This window comes from Protopterus annectens, chromosome 8.part0 (assembly GCF_019279795.1).
Source record: "Protopterus annectens isolate FY-2018-M chromosome 8.part0, PAN1.0, whole genome shotgun sequence".
Classification (NCBI taxonomy): Eukaryota; Metazoa; Chordata; order Ceratodontiformes; family Protopteridae; genus Protopterus; species Protopterus annectens.
In genome coordinates, this window is record NC_056741.1 from 1,393,493,031 (window position 1) to 1,393,518,778 (window position 25,748).

Consider the following 25,748-nt stretch of genomic DNA (forward strand, 5'->3'; position numbering starts at 1 on the left):
CTCGTTCAAATCATTCACACTCCAAAACAGGATCGGAAAGAGTGGGTGAAACCTCATAGTGGATGTTGTTCTTGTGGTGAATTTATGCTTCTTACCATAAACATACCAGTCAGAGAAGTAACGAAGGACATCCTGTCTCTGTACTGGAAAGGTAGCTGTCAGTAACTCAAATGTACTCTGCACTTCGATTCTTGCAGAAATCCCAGTACTACAAGAGACTTAATGACCAACTGAAATGACTGTGACTTGTTATAAAGTGATGCTAACCCCAGACTTTGCACCTTATGCTAGACATTATGGCCAAAGTGGAATAAACCGCCCTTTGAGTGGGCATTGGATACATTCAGTCTGACACTTTTTAAGGCGGCAATTTCGAAGTCACATAACACGAACCGCAAGTTAGATTCAAAGCCATGCTGTGATAGTAGTTGATATATACTGTGCCACAGATAGTTGTAGGATTTTAAAGATTTCTTTGACAGGAAGGAGTACAGTAGTGGAATGACTTTACTGTGACTGCCATACTTGACAAAACCATGAATACTATACAGTTTCCGTATAGTGATACCTTTACTGAAGAACGTGCCATCCATGAGCCAAATGAAGGCACGACTCAAGTCGTACAAATTGTTAACTGTGGTAAATACAACCACAGTGGTGTCAGTTCTGGAATCTGTCATGACTTTACTAACAAATGTTCGGTTTTCAAGGGATACTTGGATAATTCTATATTCTGTATTGTGACATCCTCGGTCCCATGTTGTAGGCTGGTCTTAAGACGTACACGCCCTGTCTGCTGTAGGAGTGCTTTTCTGCGGGGTATATGATAGATGGTGTCTAAGGAAGTGGAAGCTACCACATCTTCCACTATCAGGCATGGCGTATCTCGACTGTAAGTAACTCTTGTCCTCAACTCATTGCACACTACATACCTATCTACCTCTCCGGGTTCCCCTGGGTGATTATGTGCAACAGACTTCTCCAGCATTTCTCCGTTGGGCATTACAACAGTTATCGCTCGGCCTTTGCAACCTTCAGATATTTTGTATTTACAACCCCAATAACGTTTTGTGTTTTTGGACCTCTTCAGATGGTACAGGTAATTATGTACTGCCAGCAACTGTTTGCCCTTTTGAGAAGGCACCATGGTGTAGATGCTGCCTAAGACTCCTGGGGCTTCCATGTTTATCTAATGACAGTTTCTTTGGTACGTAGCACAATGTCAGTTCTTTCCCTCTGATGTTAAATAGTACCATTGGGGATGGATGTCAATGATTAAGTGCAGTACTTTACACTACGTTGTCTCCTCACAGAAGAGTTGTTGATTCTCCTTCGGCGTCATGCGTAGAACATGCGATGAAATAAATACCGTTGAAGGTTGATAACGTCAGGCTACGGCAGCTCTGCGTAAAATCTACTGCATTCATCCCTCTCCATCATTCCTTTCCTCTCTGTCCTTTCCATATCTCTTCCATTCCCTCTGTCCTCTCATTCCATTTCATCTTTCCTCTCCATTTCCATGTCCATGTCCTTCCGCTCCTTCCTTTCTCTCCTCTCTCTCTCTCTCCTCTCTCTCTCTCTCTCTCTCCTCATATATATATCTCTCTCTCTCTCTCCTCTCTCTCTCTTTCCTCTCTCTCTTTCCTCTCTCTCTCTCTCTCATATATCTCTCTCCTGTCTCTCCTCTCTCTCCACTCTCTTCTCCTGTGTGTGTGTCCTCTCTCTCTCTCTCTCCTCTCTTTTCCTCTTTGTGTGTCTGTGTTCCTCCTCTCTCTCTCTCTCTCTCTCTCTCTCTCTCCTCTCTCTCTCTCTCTCTCTCTCTCTCTCTCTCTCTCTCTCTCTCTCTCTCTCTCTCTCTCTTTCCTCTCTCTCTCTCTCTCTCTCTCCTCTCCTCTCTCTCTCCTCTTTCCTCTCTCTTTCCTCCTCCTCTCTCGCCCTCTCTTCTCTCTCTCTCTCTCTCTCTCCGCCTCTCCTCTCTCTCTCTCTCTCTCTCTCCGCCTCTCCTCTCTCTCTCTCTCTCTCTCTCCGCCTCTCCTCTCTCTCTCTCTCTCTCTCTCTATTTCTCTCTCTCTCTCTCTCTCTCTCTCTCTCTCCTCTTTCCTCCTCTCTCTCTCCTCTCTCTTTCTCTCTTTTCACTCTATTCTCTCTCTCTTTCCTCTCTCTCTCTCCTCCTCTCTCTCCTCTCCTCCTCCTCTCTCTCCTCCTCTTTCTTTCTCTCTCTCTCTCTCCTTCTTTTTCTCCTCTCTCTCTTTCCTCTTTCCTCTCTCTTTCTCCTCTCCTCTTTCTCTCTCTCTCCTCTCTCCTCCTCTTTCCTCCTCCTGTTGTCTCTCTCTCTCTCTCTCTCTCTCTCTCTCTCTCTCTCTCTCTCTTTCTCTCTCTCTTTCCCTTTCATCTCTCTCTCTCTCTCTCTCTCCTCTCTCTCTCTCTCTCTCTCTCTTTCCTCTCTCTCTCTCTCTCTCTCTTTCTCTCTCTCTCTCTCTCTCTCTCGCTCCCTTTCTCCTCTCTCTTTCTCTCACTTTCTCCTCTATCTCTCTCTCTGCTCTCTCTCCTCTCTCTTTTCTCTCTCTCTGCTCTCTCTCTCTCTCTCTTTCTCTCTCCTCCTCTCTCTCTCTCTCCTCTCTCTCTATATGTCCTCTCTCTCTCTCTCTCTCTCTCTCTCTCTCTCTCTCTCTCTCTTTCTCTCTCTTTCTCTTTCCTCTCTCTCTCTCTCTCTCTCCTCTCTCTCCTCTTTCCTCTCTCTCTCTCTCTCTCTCTCTCCTCCTCTCTTTCTCTCTCTCCTCTCCTCTCCTCTCTCCTCTCTCTCTCTCTTTCCTGCCTCTCTCTTTCTCTCTCTCTCTCTCTCTCTATACTCTCTCTCTCTCTCCCCTCTTTCTCCTCTCTTTCTCTCTTCTCTGTGTGTGTCCTCTCTCTTGTACTCTCTCTCTCTTTGTGTCTTTGTCTTGTATATATGTCTTTCTCTTGTGTCTCTGTGTCTTGTCTCTCTTTCCTCCTCTCCTCCTCCTCTCTCTCTGTCTCTGTGTTTCCTTAGATGTGTGTCTCTCTCTCTCTCTCCTCTCTCTCCTCCTCTTCTCTCTCTTTCCTCTCTCCCCTCTCTTTTCTCTCTCTCTCTCTCTCTCTCTCTCTCTCTCTCTCCCTCTCTCTCTCTCTTTCCTCTCTCTCCATCCATGCCTATATATATACCTCTCTCTCTCTTTATGTCTTTCCTCTCTGCTCTTCCTCTTTCCTCTTTCCTTCCATCTTGCTCTGTGTGTGTCTCCTGCTCAATCTCTCTCTCTCCTGCCTGTGTCTCTCTCTGCCTGCCTCCTTGCCTGTGTGTGTGTCTCTCTCTCTTTTTGTGTGTGTGTCTCTCTCTCTTTTTGTGTGTGTGTCTCTCTCTCTCTCTTTTTTGTGTGTGTGTCTGTGTGTCTCTCTGTCTCTGTGTGTGTCTGTGTGTGTGTCTCTGTCTCCTGTGTCTTGTGTGTGTGTGTGTGTGTGTGTGTGTGTCTCTCTCTCTCTTTCTCTCTGTCTGTGTGTGTCTGTGTGTGTGTGTGTGTCTTGCTCTTTGTGTGTCTCTCTCTCTCTCAGATGTGTGTGTGCTGTCTGTGTGTGCTCATGTGTGTGTGTGTCTGTGTCAGATGTGTGTGTGTGTGTCTCTGTCTCTCTCTCATGTGTCTCTCTCTCTCCTGTGTGTGTGTGTGTGTGTGTGTGTGTGGTGTGTATGTATTGTATGTGTGTATGTGTGTGTGTGTGTGTCGTGTGTCAGTGTGTGTATGTCATGATTGATGATTGATTGTGTGTGTATATGTGTGTGTATGTGTGTGTCATATGTAATGCTTTGCCATGTGATTGTGTATGTGTGTTTGAGGATGTGTCTTAAGAGTCCTATCACAAGGCTAGTGTGGGGATTAGGGATTCTTAGGTCCTCATCTGAGTTGGAGTATCTTTTGATGTCCATATTCTGGGTCTCTTGTTTTTGAATCAGGTTGATTCTTTTTTGTTGCTTCTTTACTTCTGAACCAAGCAGAAGGTTGGAGGAGGACAGTGGGACAAGGAGAACAGCTAGAGATGGGACAGGGAGCAACTGCAACTGCACACAGAAAAATACTGACTGCTTGTAGTGGTGGCCCTGTCCACCTACATGCTAGCACTTGCCTAATAAGTCAGTCCCTGCAAAAGGTTTGGGCTACGAGTGTGTCTTGCCCAGTCACTTGTTTTAAGAGTTGGTCTTCATTTCTGCTTCCAGGAGTAGCCCACCTTCATCAGCACATCATCCCAAGTCCTTCCTTCTGAGAGAGACAAGCAGATAATGCCTTGTAAATCCTTTTTGCTTTTTTGAACTTTAACTTCATACAGTGTATTACATTCACGTACAATCCTCAAGCGTGATGCATCACATCTTACAAACATGGATGGCTGCTTCATTTCCTACTCTGTCCATAACCCCCCCCCCCCACCACCACCACCACCACCAAGTTTCCCCTTGAGTTTGCCCTGTCCTCCTCCCTGGTATGATTTTCACTCTTGGAGTAGTATTAATACCACTTTCCATTGCTTTTTTTCCCTTTTTCCTTCTTTCATCATTTTAGACAGTTTTTGCCTTTTTCTCTCCATGTCCAGGAACCTCTTGTGTAATTTGTGATCCCTTCCAGTTTTGAGTGATGGTTTTAACTTCAGCACTCAGTCTGATGATGTTCGTTTCTCTTTTTTCCAGATGTTATCCTCTTTCTTTATGTCCCATATACAGAATTCTGACATATGCTGTTCTATGCTTCCTTTTGAAATCTCTCTCCCCAAATCTTCTCTGCCTCATTTAGAACTTCTGGTGCCCACTGACAGTCTCAGAACATGTGCATCATTCCTGCATCTTCCTCCTGACACCTCCAGCATCAACTGTCCTCCATCATGCCTTTCTTTAACAGTCTTATGGAGTACAGGTACCATCGATATGCAGTATTCTCATAATTTGCTCTTATATGTACTTCTGCATTTAACTGACTGCCTAAGTTATCTTATGACCGTATCCTGAAACACCCTTCCATCCTTTCTCCCATTCCCATCTCTTTCTAATTCTTTATTCGACCTTGTCCCTTTTCCTTAGAGCTTGTAGGTCTGTTTGGTCCTTTGCCTCCCTAACTGCCTACTCTTTCTTCAGAGTGTCATCCTGTCACCTTTTGCCCTCCTTCCCCTCTATATTTCCTCTATATTCCTTTTCTCAGCTCTGAGTAGACCCAGCATTGGGTCTTTGATATTCAGTATTTCTGTATTAATTCCTCCATTATTTTAAATCTTTCCCCAGCATTCTTTTCCCTGCGTACCAAATGTTCCTCGAGCTGTCACTGTTCTCTGGATTTCTTCATTTTTCTTCCTTATCTTTGCCTCCCACCCATAGTTTAGTTTCCCTTCACCCCACTTCATACCAGTTCTTTTACTGCTGCTTTATTCATTTCCTTTAAGCTTCTACACATCTTCCTCTTCGTCTTATTGTATTGTTTAACTTCTTCCTATTCTGTTTGTATCCAGTAAATGATGTTATATGTTGTTGCATACATAGAGATATGCAGGAGCCTACAGCTCCACCCTTTTTTATTCATTCTTATTTTTGCCGTGCTTGCTGTTTCCCTCTTACCTGCATTGATCAAGTCCTTTGTTTGAATCCTTTTTATCCCTAGAGTCTTTCTGTATGTTGCAGAATAGGTGGAGAATTAGTGGTAATGTTATCATTCCAACCATGTACATGTCTTCTCGCCCCCACTCTTTAGAGTATCCCTTACCTTTTTTCCAACTACCTCTAGGTTTATCCCTGTTGCGTCTCTCACTGTGTTCCCAATGTGGGGTCTTAGGTACTTGGAAAACTCTGCCTTTTTTTTATCTTGCCCATTCCCCTCCTTCCTCTTCCCCTTTTCTTAATTCCACTATTACTATCTTTTTGTTGTTATTGTTGAAGTTCTTGTTTGGGGTTACAGGTCCCTTCCCTAAGTTGTCCATTTAGAAAAGATTTAAGGGCTTCTATTTATGGTCAGAAATAAGTCAAGGAAATTTATAGAGTTAGATCATTTGAGAATAAAAGGTTAAAGTTTTTGAACTTGGATAATCCAGAGGAAAAGTATGACCTTGGTTTAACGAAAAGGCGCTAATCTGGGTTAGAGCATTGGCAAAGCCAGTGTGACTTAAAATGGAGTTTTAGACTCTTCTTGAATTGGACTAAGGAAGTAGTAAGAGTAAGGTTGGAGGGGAGGGAGTTCCATATTTTTCCAATGGCATTGGCAAACAGAGCATCACCCCCTGAGTTATAGGATTTGATTGTTTGGACAATTAGCCTGTTTGAGCAAAGACAGCCTAGATTTGGTGTAAGGAATTATTATATTTTTCAGTGCAGGGGTGTTGTCGGGTTGTTTGAGAATTTTAAATGCTTCTGTGTGTTGGTTCAGCTGGAGAAGGTTTGGTAATTCTATCCAGCCAAGGTTTTTTAGGTTAAGGCAGTGGTGTTTTTTATAGGGCATGCCACTTGCAAATCTGGCAATATGATTATAACAACACGGGAGTTTAAGGTCAGATTTGTTAAGGTTAGTAAGCATGGGAGAAGCGTATAGAAGGGTAGAGAGAAGATGTGAGCGGGCAATGACCACTTTGGCCATTGGAGTTAGGAATGATTTTATCCTGTACAGTGACCCAAGTTTCTTGTTAACGGATGTAATGGTTTGGTTAATATGCATGTCTAATCCAAGTTTGTCAGTGGTAACTCCTAAGAGTTTTGTATAGGAGTCTGGGGAGATGATAGTGCCATTGTTAGATTGTATGTTAAAAGATGTAGAAGAGGATTTATGGGTTGGGTAGAAGAGTAGTAGTTTGGTTTTGTTTGGGTTTAAGATTAGGTGACGATCTCATAGCCAGTTTTCCACTGTAGTAAAAGTGAGCTGGGTTGTAGATAGGTTAACTGGAGAGGTATCGGGACATACTAGTGTAGAGTCATCTGCATATTGAATGCAGGTGGCATCTGGGATGACTGTATGGAGGTCATTAATAAAGACAGAAAAGAGAAGAGGTCCTAATATGGAGCCTTGAGGAACTCCTATGGTATTTGGTAACCGACAAGAGAGATTATTCTGCCACAGCACTGCTGGTTGCCTACCAGAGAGGTATACATGAAACCAGTGGAGAGCTTGGTTGTCCAAGTACAAGGTTTTCAGAGTGTGGTGAAGTAGCTGGTGGTTAACCATGTTGAAGGCTTTGGACAGGTCCAGAAAGAGAGCTGAAGATTTTTTTTGTTATTCCGGTTATGGTTAATTATATTGGTAAAAGAGAGGAGGGCAGTGGATGTATTGTGGTGGGGTCTAGATCCATGTTGTGAGTTGGTCAGTAGTTTATTCTGGATGAGATAGTATAGAAGTTGTGCACACACTTCTCCATGATTTTGGCAAGTGGTGACAATATAGCTATTGGCCTATAGTTTGATAGTTCTGTGGATGAGCTACCTTTATGGAGTGGTATTGCATAGGATATTTTCCAAATTGAGGGGATTGTGGCCTCTGTTATGGTTCGATTAATTAGGATCGAGATGGGAATATGCTATGACATCTACAGCTTTTTGCAGATATTTGACTGGGAGAAGATCTGCAGAAAGGGTAGTTGGCTTCAGCTTCTTCAATAAGGATCAGATAAAGGATGTGGAAGACAGGTTGGAGGTTAAAAGAGAGTAGTGTCTTTGGTATAGAATCTGTTATTGAGGAGCAGGTAGTAGATAGTTCAGTTTGCTAAGGACTGAATAGTCTCGGTAAAGAAACTATTAAAGGTATTTGTTACTTCTTCTGGGCTTTTATCACATAATGTTTTTAACTGATCCTTGCAGCTTTTCCTTTCCTCTCATTTATAGCTAGCTTACCTCCAACGCCTTCTCATCATTTTCTGTTCCTGCACACTTACCTTAAGTCTCACTGATGCACGATTTAATACGTCTTTTCCCTGTACTTGGATCTTTCATTATTTCATTAGGTTTTCCTTCCTTAAGGATCTGTCTAACCTACTTTCCTGTACCAGTATGTTTCTTGTAAGGCTGTATTCTTTCTGTTTTGGATGTCTTTCCCTCCATATAGTCAGTCAGACACCCTCCCTCTCTTCATTCCTTGAGTTTGTTGTCTCGTCTTTTTTTATATTCCCTCCTCCTATGCAATCTGTATTTTTCTGGTTCTGTGGTGGAATTGTAGTCCCATCCATTCTCTCTCTCTCTGCTCTTGTCTGTGCCCAGTTAGGAAAGTTCTTGTGGAATCCTTCTTCATATCTTTTTGGTGCATGTCTTTCCTGTTGTCCATTATGCAGTGTCCACCCTTCCCTGGTAGATGATCTATCTTCCTCTTCCACTTTTTATCATTTTCTCTGTGGTTGTCTGAAGCCCTCAGTGAAGTACAATTCTTACTCCAGTCTTTCCTCCCCCCTGCCTTATCAGTTTCTCCCTTTGGGTAGTGATAACACAGTATCTTCTCCCCATCTCTGATTTTCATCTCTGTCTGTTGTAGTAGACCAATGATGTTAAGTTGTCTATCTCGCCTTCATTCTTGCTGGATGGGTTCGGAGCCGACCTCGGCTCCGACTCGGCCACTCTAAAAGCTCGAGAGTTGGTTCCACCGGCTCGAGGCTCCCCTTATATCCCACAATGCTAGGTGAGAGTTACCCCAGATCTCGTTTGCCGCTACAGCTTCGAGGTTGGTTTTCTACCGGTTCTTGATAAGTGACTTTTTCTTGTGGAAATTAGTCTTTCAAAACCCCTTTAATTTTAATATATTTACTTAATTCCCTTAGTTTAGAGAAATTTTATCCCCTTCTAAAAAAATTTCCGTTTTTTTCCCTCAAGAACCTTAGGTTCTTCCCTTGGGCCTACAGGCCTTTTTCTCTTCCCTAGTGGAGTGTGTGTATTATTTTATTTTAAAATCCTAGTTACTGGTTTTATTATAATTTAACTTGACAGGGTGTAACTAGTGTGTTTGTGTGTGTGTTTGTGTACACCTGTGTTAAAATGTCTAAAGAAGCAAAGGTCTCCGGATTCAAGAAGTGTGATGCGTGCTGTCAGAAAATGTCTCTGACAGACGCTCACACTTCTTGTGTCTACTGTCTGGGGCCTTTGCACCTGCAGGACTCCTGTGCTGTGTGCCATGGCTTCAGCCCCAGGGTCCTGCAGGAAAGAAAAATAAATTGATACTCAGAGGCTTACTCAAGCCAGAGGATTCCCTATCTGTTTCAACAGGAAGCCCTCTAATGCGTCTAGGTCTCGGCCCGCAACTGAGCCGAGACCTAAGGTTTCTCAACCTCTGCCTTCATCGGCTCCGGCTGGAGCCGATAAGTCTCAGTCCACAGTTTCTGTGGTTCCTCGGCCCGCCGGAGCCGAGGTAGTAGTTCCCGTGTCGGCTCCGACCAGACCTTCGGAGCCGACAACTAGGAAGAGGTCCAGGTCACCATCTCTTGGCTCCGTTCATTCGGCTCCAGGATCTCCCCTGCTGTCTGAACGGAGCCAAAGAGCTCACTCCTCTAGGTCATCGAGGCTGTCGGATCATGACCTTCAGAGGGTAGTGAGTCGACTACTTAAGTCCGAGGCACTGGCCCAGATGCTTCAGAGCCCGACTCATCAGTCGATGCCTGCCCCGGTCCATCAGCATATTCCTCCTTCGACTCTCTTGAGCTCGGAGCCGGGTCGTGTCGGAACCGAGACTGTGATAGCGTCGGAGCCGATACAATTGTCTTCGGCTCCGCTGCCGCCCGCTTTCTTCCTTGGAAGAATCTCGGCGCCGGACTTCCCTCGTCGGCTCCGAGGGGTGAGTGGCATCGACCCTTGTCCGACCCCTCTCCCTCTCGGTGCTTGGCGCTGGTGAGTTCGGCTCGACATCGGCCTCGAGCCATCACTGTCAGTGCCGAGGGGGTTCTTAGCTTCTCGGAGCGGGACCTCTGGCTCAGCCTGACAGGGGTGCATTCGAGGTCATGCGGAGTGTGTTAGAGCCTGGCTCTACTCCACAGTTGGCTCCGGCCGCCCCTCCCTCTAGGGTGCCTCAGGCTAAGTCGACTCACTCCCTCATCCCGGACCGCAGAGAGCCAGCTCCTCAGGAACCCCTGTGGGATTTCATCCTCTTCCGAGGCCTCCCCTGATTTGGCAGAAGAGCCACCTCGGAAGAGGGAATGTGAGAGGAAACACATTGACACACCTGAGACCATCACGTCAGACACAGATTTGGATGATTCTGAGGGTTCCCCTGCCCCTTCTGAAGATGTCTCATTTGCAGACATTCTGGAGATCCTGAAACAGAGGGGAAATTGGCCAGCCCTCAACCCTTCGGAGGACGAATCTGTGTATCTTGAGGCGTTCGCTCTCGCCCTTCCACCTCCTGGGTGTCCCCCCTTGACCCCCTCATGCAGGTGGTTGCTAAGAAGGCATGGACGGCTCCTGATTCAGTGGACCCCACTCCCAGGAGACCCTCCAAGTTCATAACAGCACCAGCAAACAAACAGTTCTTAACAAAAGGAGTCTCTGTGGATGCTATGGTGGTAGCTGCTGCCACTAAGAAGGAGCTAGCTGATCCTTCAGTACCTGTCCATCCACCTAACAAGGAATCTAGGTCCATGGACAGGTACGGGAAGTGGATGTTCTCGTCAGCGACATTTACCATGCGTTCGCTGAACTACCTGTGCCATTTTACTCGTCTTCAAAGGGACTTGATCAAGGAAGCGAGTGAAATGTTAAAGGACCCTACAGCTGCGGGTTTACAAGATAAGATGAACACGCAGCTGGCTACCCTTAACTCCATAACCAACTCCTCCATGCGCCTTCTTTCTTACGCGGCTGATGGAGCGAGCAGAGCCGCAGGGACAGGTGTGGCCTTACGTAGGCATGCCTGGATGCGGCTATGCAATTTTGCGGACCCTTTCAAGACGTCTTTCACGAACTTCCCGTTTGATGGATCATCCCTCTTTGGTCCTCAAGTGAAAGAAACCTTGACTAGGTGCGAGACTGATCGCAAGACCCTTTCTGCCGCCGGAGTCCGTTTTCTACTCCTTCCAGGCCTTACCCCAAAGGCCAGAAAGGTGGAAAGATGTGGTTCCGTAAACAATCTCAAGGGACTTCGCCTGGCGACAGAGTCGTTTCGCCAGAGGCGGAATAACAATGGTAGACGCCGCCCTAGGGCAGGGGTCCGCAGAACCAGGGCAATCGGGAAGCCTTCCTGACAAGCCCTTTCAGCGTCCCTGAGGTGTTGCCCGACTGCCCATCTTCGGAGGCAGTCGGGGAAGATTGTCACTGTACCCAGAAGCCTGGCTATCCCTGACTCAAGACAAATGGGTACAGTCCATCATTTCGAAGGCTATTCTATCCCCTTTCTTCGCTTTCCAAATCAGTCAAAAATCCCTTCCAGATGTTCCACCCGCTCAAAGGGGTCTAGCAGTTTTGGAGATTTCAAAACTGCTTGCAAAAGAGCAATTCAGCCAGTTCCAGCAGACCAGCAAGGATCCGAATCTACTCAAGGTTCTTTTTAGTTCCAAAGAAAACAGGGGACTGGAGACCAATTTTGGATCTCAGTGTCTTGAACAGATCAGTCAAGAAAACAAGATTTCGGATGGTCACGCTGCAATCCATCCTTCCCCCTTTTGGGCAAAGGAAACTGGATGTGCTCTATAGACCTTCGGGATGCGTACTATCACATAAAATGAACAGACGCTCCAGAAGATTCCTCCGCTTCAGGCTGGGAACCAGTCATTTTCAGTTCAGGGCCCTGCCCTTTGGTCTCACCACTGCCCCCCGGGTGTTTACCAAATGCATGGCAGTGGTAGCTTCTCACCTGAGACGACAAGGATTCCAGGTGTTTCCATATTTGGACGACTGGCTCCTCACAGCTCCCACCAAGCATCTCCTTCTGATGGCCAGAGATTACACTTTTCGCGTTTGTCAAAAGCTGGGTATTTCAATAAATTGCGAAAAGTCTGTTTTGTCGCCTTGTCGTACTATTACCTACATAGGCGCAAATCTAGATACAGTAAACATGTCTGCAAGACTAACACATCAGAGAATATCAGACATTCACAGATTGGTATCACTCCTTTTCAACAACAACAGAATCAAAGCCAGGTTAGTTCTGAAGGTGTTGGGAATTATGGCTGCTATACCTCTGCTTCCATTAGCCAGATACCACATGCGGATCCTTCAATGGATGCTCTTTACTCAATGGTCATACCAGCAACTTCCAATGTCTCACACCATTATGATCACGCAAGCATGCAAAAATCATCTCATGTGGTGGATGTCTTCCCCCCAGCTCTTGTCGGGAAGACCCTTTGTTCCACCTCCTCCGGTTGCTACTCTGACAACGGATGCCTCCCTGATCGGGTGGGGGGGGCATTATCAGGGCAGGACGGTCCAGGGCACATGGCAACCAAACGAATGCCACTTGCATATAAATGTTCTGGAGATGAGAGCAGTGCTTTTAGCGTTGCAAGCCCTTCAAGACTCTCTTCCCTTGGGAACGATTGCAATCCAGACAGACAATATGTCTGTAGTGTGGTACATCAACAAACAAGGCGGAACCAGATCATACCCCCTGTGTCGAGAAGCACTCAGACTGTGGCAATGGGCGATTTCTTCTCAGCGGTTTCTGATAGCAACGCACATCCCCGGAAGTCCAATCAAATTGCGGACAAGTTGAGCAGAGCTATACTCATGCCTCACGAGTGGTCTCTGAAAGACTCTGTAGTGAGAGAAATTTTTCTCAAGTGGGGTCAGCCTTGCTGCGATCTTTTGCTACTCCCCAAAACAGCAAGTGCAGAGAATATTTCACTCTATTCCCTTTACCAGGCCAACCCAGCAGAGACGCTCTAGTCCAAGTTTGGCCCCGGGACTTCTGTATGCATTTCCTCCTTTCCCACTGATCTCTCAAGTAATACAGAAAGCTATCGCTCAGAAGGCCTCATTGATCCTCATTGCTCCTTACTGGCCTCGACAAGTGTGGTTCCCCTTTCTACATCGTTTTCTCTTGAGCGACCGTGGAATCTGGACCTAGTTCCAGATCTTTTGATCCATCAGTCGGGTCAGTTTCATCGCTCCCAGACCTCTCTGAACCTCACTGCTTGGTTCCTCCAGTTCCAACCTTAGCCAGGCTTCCTCAATTATCTCACTCTGTTAGAGATATTTTGATAGCTTCCCATAAATCTTCCACTCGAAGATTTATTTGAGTAAGTGGAAACGCTTCATATTGGGCTCAAGGAAAGGACATAGATCCTTTCACTGCTTCCATCCAACTAGTCCTTGATTTTCTAGCTGAACTCTTCCATGCAGGTTCATCTCCTCTACACTTAAAGTTCAATTGGCAGCTATTTCTAACTTTCATGTGGGTATTTCTGAATCTGCCCTAATGTCCCACAAGCTCTGCAAAGCCTTTTTGAAAGGAGTTTTTCTTCTCAGACCTCCTATAAGAAATCCTCCTTCTCCTTGGGACCTAAATTTAGTTCTTGCTTCTTTGATTCTTCCCCTTTCGAACCTGCAGTCTCCTGTTCTTTAAAATTATTATCATGGAAAACTCTTTTCTGGTAGCTATTACATCAGCTAGAAGAGTTTCAGAGCTTCAAGCACTCAGCTGTCGTCCTCCTTATCTTTTGTTTCATAAGGACAGAGTATCCTTACGAACTAACCCGTCCTTTTTGCCTAAAGTGGTCTCGACGTCAAATCTAAATCAAAGCATTGATCGACCGGTCTTTTTTCCAGAATACTCCAATAGGTCTGAACAAAATTACACTGCCTGGATGTTCACCGTCAATTGAGGTACTACTTGGATAGAACTAAACAGTTCAGAAAATCTGATCAGTTGTTTGTCTCCTATGCGGAGAGCAGAAAGGGACTTTCAGTTTCAAAGGTATCATTATCCAGATGGCTAACATCTTTGATTTCCCTTGTATATGAAATTAGACATCAAAAGCTGCCTGATAAACCTAAGGCTCATTCCACCAGAGCTTTGGCTACTTCTTTAGCCTTCCAAGACAGACTGCCTATCGACACCATTTGTGCAGCGGCTACTTGGGCTACTCCTCACACTTTCATTTCTCATTATAAGTTGGATTTAGCTTCTAGGCATAGAGCTAACTTTGGTTCCACTGTTCTCAGGAGTCTGTTCCGTTAGGCCACCCGGGACAAGGTGCTAGGGACGGTCCCATCCAGCAAGAATGAAGGTGAGATAGACAACTTAACATATAGAAGTTATGTTCTTACCATAACGTTCCATGTTAGTTGTCTTCTTCGCTTCTTCTTAAGGCCCCACCCTCCTTCCCCCTGGCCTGGACAGACCAAGAGGAGTTGTGATTGTGACCTCTCTTTCTACCACCTCTTTCTTAGACATATGCTATTATGCATATTTCCTAGTTCAGGATGTAGGTCACCCTTCTTTCTTCCTGTTGTTAGAGGTGGACTCTGTTTTACAGTTATTCTGTTACTATTATAAGCTGGGGTTAGCTTACAAACGAGATCTGAGGTAACTCTCGCCTAGCATTGTGGGATATAAGGGGAGCCTCGAGCCGGTGGAACCAACTCTCGAGCTTTTAGAGTGGCCGAGTCGGAGCCGAGGTCGGCTCCGAACCCATCCAGCAAGAAGAAGGCGAGAAGAAGACAACTAACATGGAACGTTATGGTAAGAACATAACTTCTATTTTTCCTTCATCCTCTAACTTTGCCTGTATTCTTCCAAGTTTCATGTAATTGATTTTATTTTCTTTGTTTTTTGATCACCTCACCTGCCTTCCTGGTTGCTGCCATTGGGCATAGCACTTTTTTCGGGCCTACCATCTGAGCTCATGGTGTTCTTTTGGCAGCTCACCATCCCTGGCCTTTGGATCCCTGTGTTTTGGTTCTTGCATTTGCATGGGTATGCCGTAGACATCGACATTTTAAAACTTTTGTTCCCTTCCAGCTGTAACTCACATTAATACATTGCATGCTAATCCATTATTGATGTTGCAGTCATTTGTATCCCAGCACTCCCATTCATTGGTCTCCCCTCCCCAATGTTTGCTCACAGGAATGGTGTAATAGTCCCATGTTTTTCTTTGCAGTCGTATCGCTCTTTACTGTGCTACTTATCCACCACCATTCCTTTATTTCATATTTGTCTGTGGGTCTTTCTTTACCATACTTTTCCACATGCATACCTTATCATCCCCACCATTTGTTGCATCAGTAGTAACTACTTATTTATTGCAAAGCTTGTATAATAAACTCAAGTTTACTGTAGTTTATTGTACATCAGTAAGTTGTTGTATCTTTCGGCTTATCCCCGGCTAGGGGTCGCCACAGCGTAACTCCGGTCTGCTAATGTTTGGTAGTGGATTTTACGTGCCGAGTTACCAGCCCTGGCGCACATCCTTCAACGAAGGCATGCCCATTCACGCATGCCTCCACACAGAAGATTCTCTAACTGAGAATCGAACGCGACATCTTGCTGTGAGGCGACAACGCTACCGCAGCACCACTACAGAAAATACATTATTTACCTTGGAAATTTGCCCCATGCCTGGCCTCGACTGCAGTAACCCTCATTGTCATAGGAATGTATTCATTTCCTCTTCTGTTTTTCTTTTTTTTTTTTTTTGGTAAAGTTTTGATGTTAATTCTCCCTGGGGAGTGTTTTGCAAGATAAGGATCCATTTCATTTAATGTATCCTTCCTGCCTTGACAACAGTCTGTGTCCATTCCTTCTGCTTATTTATTGCTTCTCTCTTTCTGTGGTCATTTTCATTCCGTCTATTTCAGCCTTCCGCCTGTATGACTCTGCCATCCACCATAAATGCTTCTATCCAGCTGATTTGTGCAGAAGTTTACGTCTGAGTCACCTGACGCATTCGACCCACTATCCTCCCCTCTGATTTGGAACTCTCCCTTGTCTTTCTCTGCTTATTTCTGTGTGTTTTTCTGCCTATATTTCCCTTGAAGAGGCTTCACTTTCTTCTGGCTTGTCAATATATTTCTTTTACTAGTTTCCCCTCCATCATCTTGTCTCGTTTTTCATATCTTTAATTGCCTTTGTGATTTATTTCTTGGGTCATTTCTTTTACTGGTAAGCAGCCTCACAGCATGCAGCATTTGTTGGACTCCTCGTCTTCCCTGCAGGGGGTTCAACATCTGATGCACATCCCCCAATGCCACATATCCTTCGTCTAAGGTAGCTTTCCCAGTCCAGGTCTTACAGGCAATTCAGGTGTTTACTTGTTATTTATTTGTCTTTTGTACCTTTGTTTAAACTTTTAAACTTTTTTTCCATATTGTGTAGCCTGAACCATTCCTCTTCCTGCTGTACTTCCAAAATTGCAGGGTATTTCAACCACGCAGCTGTTCCATTCGTTTTTAGTTGCGTAGCTTTCCTGGTCTTATTGCGCATTTGAGTAATCCTTAACCAGGTTTATGGACATCTCTGCAAATGGAATCATTTTAAGTCTTTTGCTTGCTTTTTCATTTTTACAGCAAAGAAATGGAAACATGCCAAAACATGTCTGTCCTCAGCCCTTGATTTTCTGGCTCCCGATCTCGGATGTTTCCTGCAGTAGCTGCATAACAGACTGCTCCAGTTCAGTGTTACCCACCGTCTCTTGTATTCCATTTATCCTGATGTTACTCCTCTATGAGCGATTTTCAGGGTCATCCATCTTTTTTCCGTACTTTGTGTCTTTTAGTTCTTGTATTATGAGAGCCCATTCCTGCAGATCATATTTAATTGCTGTTTCATCTTCCCTCAAGTCTTGCACCTTTTTTAGCCTCTCGACCTGTGTTTGTTCTGTTTTATTTCAAGGAGTTCAAATCCTGCCTTATTGTGATTACCTTTTCAAAAACAATGCACTATTGCTCCTCCATATTTGCAGCTTTAAAAGCAGCTATCTTTCTCATTTTACTTTAAAGGCAGTCATCTCTCTCATTTTGTTCCTGCTCACTTGTCTTTCTTTTTTTCTTTTGGGGTTTTATTCTCCCTGGAAACATTTATTTTTGCTCATATTTCTACAGGCTCTGTTCGGACCTTTAGTCTTAGTCTGGTATCTTGCCTGGGATCTCCAGCACCCTCCACCTCATAATTTCTCTTTCCCTGCACATCCTCTCCAACAGGCCCATAAGTTCATTGGCTCCTGCTAAACTTAAGGCCAAAAAGACTATTGTGAAGCTCAGATGAATCGCCCTTTACTGGTGGGAGACTTACAGTTGTCTTCATTATGTAAGATTTCCTCTTGTATCTTGGATGAAAATCTGCTACCACCCATCCAATTATCCAGACTGGTTTAGTTGGTAGAAGGAGTACACTGCTTGATATGTAGAGGCAGGCTATTCTGCAAACATGGAGCACATGGGGTTAGATGCCTTTAGTGTCTTCTAGTGATGCTAATGTGGTAGTACAGGTTTAGGTCCCTAGAGCAGAAGTGTTTTACCATTGGTTCTGTTTAGTGAAAGCATTTAGAGTGCTTGGACATTCATGATGTGGAAGGCTAAGCAGTCTCTGTGCCCGGCCCTGCAGTATTTAACATTAGAAGTCTTCAAGGTGAGCCAGCCATTCGAACTGAGTTCGATGTAGAGGCAGTAAGCCACATTACCCTCCAATGTTCTGCCCACTTTGATACCAGCACTGGGTATGACTATTGGTAAGTCTTGACCTTTAGCCCTCAGTGCAGCCATTTGTCAGCCAGGAGGGCAGAGAGCTATAAGGTCTTATGCATTCTTTCTGCCTGATTTTGTTTCCAAAGGTTTCAAAGCTTTTTGCTAGAGGAAGCACTTGGTCACCTGCACTGTCACCCACAGGTGATCAGGCGAATGTCGCCTTCACAGCAACCCCCATGATGCAGCAAAGGATGGTTGCCCATTGACACCTCATCCTGTCTGCGGTGGGACTCTAAAAAGGACTTTCAGTCCACCCATCACTGCTCCATGTTGTCTTTCCATTGGTGTACATGTTAGAGCTTGCGGTCATTAGCTTAGGAAACTAATGGTTTCTCATTCATAGAAAGTTGACCATATCTACTAGCTTCCTGGAGAGTAAAGTCATTGGTCAGCAACCTTCAAAATCTAGACACCTTAGTTTGAGCAACTGCCTTCATGATAGCTCCATCTTCTCAGATCTGTGCCATCTGCCCACAGCATAAGGAGTGCAGACTGATAAAGTAGGTATGTGTGGCCTCTGTTTGTCTTTGAGGCTGCTAAACTACCTTTTGCACATGATTGATTTACTTTGGAATCTTAGTAATAAAATTTCCTACATCCTGGGTCAGTTGCTAGATGAACTTGTCCTAATTGTCAAATTGTCAAATCTTTGTTATGTTGTCCTATCTCACCTTCATTCTTGCTGGTTGGGTTCGGAACCGAGCATCTCTTCCGACTCTGCCTATTACTAAAGCACGAGAGCTTCCACTGTCTCAAGGCTGTACCCTATCCCATCATGCTTAGGGAAGATAACCCAGATCTCGTTTGCCGCTAAACTAGATCAGGTGCTTCTCACTAGGCTCAGGCTAAGTAAAATACTTTTTGAAAACCTAAGTTTGTTGCTTGTTGTGTTTTGTTGTGCCTGGCCATCGCTTTCCTTAGGCCTGCAACTCCTCTATCCTGTCTTTAAAAACTTTACTTTACCCTTAACTAATCCGTTTTAAGTTAGAGGATTCATCTTTCTTTCAGTTTTTGAGCCCGTTTAAATTAGAGGGCAGCTCCTTCCTTCGAATTCTATCCCTTCCTAAGAGGTTTCGTCATTTAAGTTAGAGACGTCTCCTCTGGCTAGAGGAGATAGTCGTTTTAGTTAGAAACCTCTCTTCTAGTCCCTTTCTCTCCTCTGTGTAGCAGTTATATAATTAGTTTTACTATCATTAGCCTGGTTTCCTGGGCAGTGTTCATTGTTGTTGCTGCTTTTTTTTTTTCACCGTGTCCAAGGAAGGAAAAGAAGTGAAGCAGTCGGGCTTCAAAACGTGTGACTCCTGTTCTCAGAAAATGTCCATAACCGACGAATGCACTAGTTGTGTCAACTGTTTAGGTGCCATTACACCTTCAAGACTTATGCTCCATTTGTCATGGGTTCAGTTTAGGCTACTGCATGAACATAGAAATAAACTTCTGATCTAGGGATTGCTTCCTTTTGCAGAGGCACTAGAAGGGACCCAGACCTCTTCTAAATCATCTCAATCCCCAAAGTATGACAAGACTACAAAAAGAGCTTCTTCTTCGGCTCCTGCTTCTGAGCTGGCTAAAAAGCTGTCTAAGGATACAACTTTGGACCCAAAGGCTTTGGGCCCAAAAAGAGCACTCCTTTGGTTCCACCTGTTTTGTCGGAACCGACTAGGAGTCCTATACGGAGCCGGTCCCTGACCCTTGGAGCCAGTCTCCTCAGTCACCTATTTTACAGTCTATGGCTGGTAGTGTAAAATCCTCGATCCCGTCCTCTCGACCCTCCAGGAGTCTATCAGATGACGTGGAGCGGGTGGTCGAGGTTGCTTCGGACTCCGGCTGTGGCCAAGATCCTTTCATGTCCAGTCCAAAAGGAATTGGAACAGACGTCTGCTACTGCCCTTTTTTCTATTCCTCCTCTGACCAGAGTGGTTTCAGAGCTGGAGTGCTTGGATGTGTTTGGGGTGAAACCGTCGGGTCCGAGACTCACTCCAGGGTTTTCGGTCCCGACTTCTGCTTTGACCTCTTCGGTATCTTCTGTCGAAGGGTCTGGGAGCCGACGTTCTACTATTGGGTCCAGGGAGGAGAGTCTGATCAGAACCTTGTCGGATCCGAATCGACTTCTCGGGACATCGGATGGGTGAGTCTGGCACCTACATCGGCTTCGGAGCCGACCTCTTTGGTGTGAGAGGAGTTTCCTGGCTCTTCGGAGCCAGAGGCTTCCTCGGACCGGTGGCGTGGTGTCTTCGAGGTGAAGAGTGTGCTGTCACCTTTGATGGCTCCACTCTCGGATCCAAGCACTCTTCCCCCAAAGTGCTGGTGTCTGCATCTCTACCAACCCCCCTCCCCAGGCATAGAGAACCGATGCCCCATTGGGCGAGTCCCTCTCTTCCCAAACCTCTTCAGAGGATCCCTCTGGGGAGGTCCCTCGGAAGAGAACATGTAAGAGGAAACATCTAGACTTCCCTGAGGAGTCTGTCACTTCAGATACTGGCTTGAATGATTCAGAAGGGTCTCCACTGTCACCCTCTGAGGATGTCTCCTTCTCAGACATTCTAGCGATCCTGAAGCAGAGAGGTGGCTGGAAGACCCTCATCCCTTCTGAAGATGAGTCCATATACCTAGAGGCATTTCTTTCTTGACCCTCCACCTCTTGGGTGCCTCTGTCCTTTGACCAACTTCTCAACATTATTAGTCGAAAGGCGTGGAGCTCTCCAGAATCTGTGAAACCTGTTCAGAGGAGGACCAACAAATTTATAATGGCACCGTCAGACAATTTTTAACCAAAGGTGTCCCAGTAGATGGCTGTGGTGGTGGCGGTGGCCACCAAAAAGGAGTTAGCTGAGACATCATCTGTCCATCCACCGAATAAGGAGCCTCGAACGATGGACAGGTATTTGAAGTGTACGTTCTCATCCGCGGCTTTTACCCTCAGATTGCTGAACTATTTGACCCATTTTACCAGACTTCAGAGGGATCTCTTAAAGGAACTAGGTTATGCCCTCCAAGGTTCCACAGCTTGAGGGGTTCCAGACAAGGTGTCCACCCAATTTGCTTCCTTAAATTCAGTAGTCAGCTCCTCTATGCAGTTTATTTCTTATGCAGCTGATGGTGCGAGTAGGGCAGCTGGTACAGGAATTGCTCTGAGGAGGCATTCCTGGATGCACCGTTGTGAGTTCGCTGCGCCCTTCAAGTCTTCCTCCACTAACTCCCCTTTTGACAGCTTGTCCTTGTTCAGGCCAAAAGTTAGAGACTCTTACCAGGTGCAGGTGCAAACAAGAAGGCAAAACTCTGTATGCCATGGGAGTACGTTTTTCCCTGACTACCATGCCTTACCACGAAGACCAGAAGGGCAGGAAAATGTGGTTCCATAAATCTCAAAAAACTTTGCCAGATGCATGAATCTTCCCCCAGTGGAAGAGGGGGAAATAACAATGGAAGATGCCGACCTCACGGCAGAGGGGGTCCGCAAAATCAGGGTGACAGAGATGTGTTCTCTGCCAGACCCTTCCAGCGCTCCTGAAAGGAGACCCACCTGTCCACCTCTGGAGGCAGTCGGGGGCAGACTTATCACTGCACCCAAGAGCCTGGATAAATATCACTCAAGACAAATGGGTACAGTCAGTAATATCCAGGGGATGCAACATACCCATCTCCACCCCACCCCCCCAAAACAAGATCAGTCCCAGACATTCCACCCTGTCAAAGGGATCAAGCAACTCTAGAGATACAAAAGTTTCTAAGAAAGAGTCATCCAAGAAGTCCCCGCAGACCAATCCGGATCCGGAACTTACACAAGGTTCTTTTTAGTACTAAATAAAAACCAGAGGACTGGAGACCCATCTTGGATCTCATCAGGCTGGACAAGTCCATAAAAAAAAATCAAAGTTCCGGATGGTGACACTGCAGTCTGTACTCCCCTTTCTGGGAAAAGACAATTAGATGTGCTCAATCGATCTTCTGGATGCATACTACCATATAAAAATGGGCAGGCAATCCAGGAGAAATGTACGCTTCCGGCTGGGTGTCAGTCTTTACCATTTCCGAGCTCTGCCCTTTGGTCTCACTACAGCCCTCAGAGTGTTTACCAAATGCATGGCAGTAGTCACGGCTCACCTGAGGCATCTAGGATTCCGGGTGTTTCCATACTTGGACGACTGGCTCCTGACCGCCACCACCGAGCATCTACTAACCAAGGCAAGAGACCCCACCATTCATCTTTGGTCTGAACTGGGCATTACCATAAATTTCGAAAAATCTGGCTTGTTGCCATCACAGCATATTACGTTCATAGGAGCAGACTTAAACACCGAAGACATGGCAGCAAAACTGCCTCACAACAGGGTACAGACACTGCGACATCAAGTGTCCATCTTGCTCTCTAAAAATAAAATATACAGGCAAAGTTGGTTCTAAAGGTCTTTGGGACTATGGCAGCTGCTATAACATTAGTACCTCTGGCACGTCTACATATGAGAGTCCTCCAGTGGCTTCTCTTCACTCAGTGGTCCGTGCAGGAGTTACCCATGTCCCACCTAATCTTCATTACAGACTCCTGCAAGAAAGACTTGCATTGATGGCTTCATTCCAGGCAGGTAACTCTAGGCAGGCCATTCACTCTTCCCAACCAGTAGCCACAGTGACCACGGATGCTTCCCAGATGGGGTGGGGGGGGCATAATTTGGGATAGACCTTCCAAGGAATTTGGCAGGAACACAAGTACCACTTGCACATCAATGTCCTAGAGATGAGTGGTGCTTCTGGCGTTGCAGGAATTCCAGAACTCTCTTCCACCAGGTACGATTTCAATACAGACAGACAATGTCGGTGGGGTGGTATATCGACAAGGCAGAACCAGATCCTACCCCGTGTGTCGAGAGGCTCAAAGAGTATGGCAGTGGGCAGTCTTCTCAACGTTTTCTGATTGCAAAGCATATTCTGGGGAAATCCAGCGTGATAGCGGACAAGTTGTGCAGAGCAATTCTAATGCCTCACAAGTGGTCCCTAAAACAGGAAACTGCGAAACAGATTTTTCGCAAGTGGGGCCAACCTTGCTGCAACTTGCTTGCCACGTCCATAAACACCAAATGCAGCGGCTACCTTGCCCTAATTCCCCTGACGGGGGAGTCACCAAGGGATGCACTCGTTCATGATTGGCCCCCGGGACTCCTTTATGCTTTCCCCTGTTCCCTCTAATCCCCAAAGTTTTACAGAAAGCCAAATCATTGAGTTGCAGGTTAATACTCCTCGCTCCATACTGCCCTCGTTGGATCTGGTTTCTTTCTTATGGGCCCCATCACCGAGAAGAGCCATGGATTCTGGACCTGGTACCAGATCTTCTGACTCATCAGTCAGGAATGCTCCATCCCTCCAGCCAAACCCTCAAACTGACAAGCTTGGCTGCTCCACTTCCAATCTTAGCCAGGCTTCCAGACATATCCCCATGCAGTGAGACATATTCTAATTTCAGCTCCTAACACAACTAGAAAGCTTTATGCTAGTAAATGGAAAAGATTTTCTTGTTGGGCTTCTAAGAATCACATAGACCCCATCACAGCCCCCATGAGTACAATTTTAGATTTCGTAGCTGAAATTTTCAGTGAAGACACAGCAGCAGCTACCATCCAAATACAATTACCCGCCATGCTCAGATCTGCTCGGAGTTAATGCAGAATGGCACAAAATACACTGAACCAACCGATATTGCCAACATCCTGGCAGACAGGCTCAGTGCAAACTTCACCCCCCCCCCCTCACCCCCAAAAGGGCCCATAACCATACCAGAAGAATGCAGAGCCCCTGAAATCACATACACTCAGGTTAAAACAGCCCTCTCCAAAGCCAGAAACACAGCATCAATGGGACCGGACAGTGTCCCAGGCTGCGTCCTACACAAGCTCAAAGACGAACTAACCCCTCACCTAAACACACTGTTCAAACTCAGCCTCTCCACAGGCTACGTACCCATAGAGTGGCGCACAGCAACGGTTATTCCGCTCCACAAAAGTGGAGCCACAGCAGACCCCAGGAACTATCGCCCTATAAGCTTGACTAGCTTGGTCTGCAAGGCTATGGAGCGCATCATCATGGAACTAATTAGCAGAGATATTGGGAACCTCCAAACACTGGACCCTACCCAGTTCAGCTTTAAGGGCAGATCATGCCTCCTAAACCTGGTGGACTTCTTTGAGACCATTACCAAGGCTATAGATGAGGGAAAGGTGGTACACACAGCATACCTAGACCTCGCAAAGGCCTTCTACACCATTCCCTATTCTGGTATTATAGACAAGCTCACCAGCCTTGAACATAAACCCCTATGTCACAAGATGGGTTGCCAGTTGGCTCACGGACAGAACCCACATGGTGAGAGTTGCGGGAGCTAGGTCTAACTCTAAACTAGTTACAAGTGGCATTCCCCAGGGCTCAGTCCTAGGACCCCTGCTGTTCGGCATATACTTCTCAGAGGTACAGGCAAGCACAGGAGGACTATGGCTGACCAAGTTCGCAGACGACTGCAAACTAGGGGCTATAACTGACTCTCCGTCTGACACAGGCATCCTCCAGAAGGGTCTCACTGAGACTGATACCTGGTGTCAAAATCATGGCCTCAAGCTAAATGCCAAAAATTGCATAGCCATTCCCTTTGGAAAAAACAAAGTACATGCAAACTGCCACATAGGTGGTAGCCCCTAAATACAGAAAATGTAATAAGGGATCTGGGGACCCAAGTAGATAGTAATCTCTCCTTTGATAATCACATTGCCAAAGTGGTTAGAAAATCCTTCTATGTGGCCCACCTAATCACAAAAGGGTTTGCATCCAGATCAAAAGAGGTCATTGTGCCCCTCTACTCATCACTCATCAGATCCATCATAGAGTACAACGCCCCATTTGGGATGTACCTTACAAGACACCTGCAACAGCTGGAAAGATCACAGAAGTACCTCCCCAAGAGGATCACTGGCCTCAAACAGGTGCCCTATGCAGCTCGACTGAAGAAATTCCAGCTGTACTCTGTTGCATGCTGCCTACTCAGATGTGATCTCTGCTTGATATACAAGGCCATGTTCAACCCAGAATTGATGGACATGCTCCATCTAGAGAAAACCTTATCCCCTCGAGCCACATGCTGTAGGGATCTAAACCTCACCACAACAATAAATAGTGCGTGCTGGAGGGATAGATTCCTGTCCCAGAGACTTCCCGTGCTTTGGAACAAGATTCCAGTCTACATTAGGTAAAGCTCCTCGCTAACCCTCTTCAAGAGAAACCTTGACGAGTGGATGGGAAACAGAAAGTTTACCCCGGGGATCACTTCAGTGGCTGTGCTGGACAGAGGCACAGGGAACTAATCAAAGGGGGAGACGAAAGCCAACACATTCTGGCTAGGCTTATAAATGCCTTCGGGCAGATAGTTAGATATAGGTTCATAGGTAGGTACTAGGCTATCACATAGGAGACATGGGATCAAAAATAATGTCTCGCAGATTATGCAAAGCTCTCCTGAGAGGTACATTCTTACTAAGGCCTCCAGTAAGGGAGCCTCCAACTCCTTGGGACCTCAATTTGGTACTGTCTACTCTGACTCTCCCATCATACGAACCAGCTTCCTCTTGCCAGCTAAAATTTCTAACCTGGAAAACAGCTTTTCTGGTAGCCATTACTTCAGCTAGGAGGGTTTCAGAACTTCAAACTCTGTCCATATGCCCTCCCTACTTAGTTTTTCACAGAGACAGTCTCTTTCTTAGAACAAATCCTTCATTCCCTCCCAAAATATTTTCTGAAACCAACTTAAATCAGTCCATTGACCTGCCTGTTTTCTTTCCAAACTATGGCAACAAGGCAGAATATTCGCTACACCAATTCGATGTGCACAGACAGTTATGCTTCTACTTGCATAGAACAAAGGAATTTAGAAAATCTGACCAGTTGTTATTTTCATTTTCAGATAACAGAAAAGGTGCACCAATGTCAGATGGCTTACTGACACTATTACCCATGCATATAATTCTCAACATAACTGCCAGGAAAGATCGGAGGCTACTCAACAAGAGCTATGTCAGCTTTGACCGCCTTTCAGGCCAGATTACCTATGGATTCAATCTGTGTTGTAGTCATATGGGTCAAACTTCAT

The 25,748-nt window shown here is 45.8% G+C and overlaps 1 protein-coding gene across 2 annotated transcripts in view; it reads left to right on the forward strand.

Annotated features, from left to right (window-relative positions):
* The window catches only part of REXO2 (RNA exonuclease 2), a 313,083-nt gene that overhangs the window by 88,359 nt on the left and 198,976 nt on the right, over positions 1 to 25,748 (forward strand). The gene's annotated exons all lie outside the window — the stretch shown is intronic.